This window comes from Penaeus japonicus, unplaced genomic scaffold (genome assembly GCF_977035675.1).
Source record: "Penaeus japonicus unplaced genomic scaffold, GWHDUDI00000001_assembly GWHDUDI00000001, whole genome shotgun sequence".
In the NCBI taxonomy this organism is placed as follows: domain Eukaryota; kingdom Metazoa; phylum Arthropoda; class Malacostraca; order Decapoda; family Penaeidae; genus Penaeus; species Penaeus japonicus.
The window spans coordinates 46,268,575-46,271,074 of NW_028234403.1; the positions used below are offsets into that span (position 1 = coordinate 46,268,575).

Here is a 2,500-nt window from a genome sequence, read left to right on the forward strand (position 1 = left end):
GGGAGAAGCCGGAGAGGTCACCCCCAGGGACCCGCCCCGACGAGTCTAGGGAGCAGCCGAGAGATGGGGACTACGAGACAGCCGAGGAGAGAGGGGGAGAGGGAGAGAGGAGAGGAGACTAGGGAAGAGGAGAGAGAGAGGAGAAGAGAAGCGGGACCGAGAGAGGATGAGTAGAAGTGAGATCGGGAGGGGAAAGAGAGAGTGAGGTGACCGAGAGAGTGACGAGACGAGGTAGGTGCTTGTGTCGAGTGCCATGGAGTCATATAATGTTCATAGTAGAACTATAGGTGATATTTAATAATTGCTTGATATATAAAAAGCGTAAGAGAAAGAGAGAGAGAATATGTGAATTCCTTTATCGTACATTATGACATGACAAACAGACATTTGATGACCGCCGGGACAAACACTATCGCTTTCTACTTATGCATAATAACTAATGAATTGTCTCTTCTTTCTTCATAACATCATATTATTTAGCAGTCTCCGTTTTACATCTACGGCGTATTCCCCCGTCAGCAGGATTTGACGCCCTACCCCCAACCCACGCGGGGTCGTACCCCCGGTAGTGGGCAGCAGTTGTGATCGGCCTTCGTGCGGGGCGTTGACACCCGTGAGAGGAGGTGTGGCGCCCGACCTACGCTACTCGAGGGCGCAGCTGCAAGTCGTGGACGGAGGGAATCAGGCATGGGTCGAGGTAAGGGAAGAAAGAAAAAAAATTGACATGTTGTTTCGAAATAGCTAATTTTAGTGGATTTTTGGGGGCAGGTTTGGACCGAGAGAGAACTTTGCCGACCCGAGGGATGTGTTTAGTCTCTTTCCCCCTCTCTATCTCTCTCTCTCTCTCTCTCTCTCTCTCTCTCTCTCTCTCTCTCTCTCTCTCTCTTCTCTCTCTCTCTCTCTCTCTCTCTCTCTCTTTTTCTTTATCTCTTCTCTTCTTTTCTCTCTCTCTCTCTCTCTCTCTCTCTCTTCTCTCCTCTATATTATTCTATATATATTTTTTTTATTTGTATTATATATGTATGTATAAATCTATATTATATTTATATATCTATATATATATTTTATATATTATAAATATTTTATATATCTAATTTATAATATTACATACATACCATACATACATAACATACATATTATTATTTATATATATATATATATTATATATATATATATTATATAGATATATTATTTATATCGCTCTCTCTATTCCCCCTTTCTTTCATCTCTCTTTCTCTTTGTCTTACCTCTTCCACTCTCTGAACATCATTGGGTGGGTGGATTGGTATTGTGGGGATATTGATATGTAGATTACTGATTTTGCTTTTTCTTTCAAAAAATTAATTGGCTTCAGAGGACAACAGCTGGAGCCTGGGAGCGTAGAGACGGAACGCCTAAATTGAGCATAAAATGAGAACAATAATTTACTCTACATTTATAAAAATCCATTGAACCAACAACGGAAAAGAAGAGGAAAAAAACAAACAGAAAAAGAAAAATAGGATTAGATGTGGTCCGATCGATGTTTACTCGATTGTTATTTGATTTGTGTTGTTATTTTGAGTCATGTCTCTTGGTTCACTATGGCCGCTGTTTCTGTCTCTCATGTTTCTTTCTTTCTTTCTTTCGTGTTTTTTTCTCTCACTCTCTCTCTCTCTGTGCTTTCTCTCTCTCTCTCTCTCTCTCTCTCTCTCTCTCTCTCTCTCTCTCTCTCTCTCTCTCTCTCTCTCTCTCTCTCTCTCTCTCTCTCTCTCTCTCTCTCTCTCTCTCTCTCTCTTTCTCCTCCTCTCCTCCTGTCCTCATCTCCTCCTCTCCTCCTGTCCTCATCTCCTCCTCTCCTCCTGTCCTCATCTCCTCCTCTCCTCCTGTCCTCATCTCCTCCTCTCCCTCCTCCTTTCTCTTTCTCTCGCACTCTCACCAAGAAGAGTTGTGGTATCATGTCCTCCGAGCGTTGTAGCAGCTGTCATGTTGCTCTGCTGTCATGAACAGGCATGTCTGTTATCAGATAAGATGATGTCGTGTTTACTCAGTCTGTAAAAGGATTAATCCTACTCGTTAAGACGAAGAATGTCTCTACTGTATGCCTTAATAGATAGAAGAAAAGTACAAAAGGAATATGGAAGAGATAAGAGAAAGGGAGAAGGTTAAAATGCACATTACGTCAGCTCGAAAAAACAAACAACAAACAATACACTTAACCCCCCCCTCGCCGAATACAACAACAACAGCAACAAAACACTTACCCCCCCCCTCCCCCCACTTCACATTTAACCAAAATTTTAGAAAGGTGACCTACCAACTACGCTAACCCCTACTCCATGCCCCATCAGGCCCCTACCCCTAACCCCCTAACCCCCTAACCCCCCTTAATTACCCTACCTCCATCCCCCTCTCCTCTCTCTCCCTCCCCCCACACGTCGAATATCGTTTACGGGAGGTTCAGTGAAGCCTAGTGACCCTTTGACCTAGGGGTCAGGGTGTGGGTGAAGGAAGGAGGCGT

The 2,500-nt window shown here is 43.6% G+C and overlaps 1 protein-coding gene across 2 annotated transcripts in view; it reads left to right on the forward strand.

Annotated features, from left to right (window-relative positions):
• Positions 1-519: 519 nt before the first annotated feature.
• The window catches only part of LOC122246078 (uncharacterized), a 35,628-nt gene continuing 33,647 nt past the window's right edge, over positions 520-2,500 (forward strand). For both annotated transcript variants that reach the window (XM_086541706.1, XM_086541695.1), the window contains exon 1: positions 520-697. The gene's annotated coding sequence lies outside the window, so the exon portion shown is untranslated. The remainder of the gene's footprint in view (positions 698-2,500) is intronic.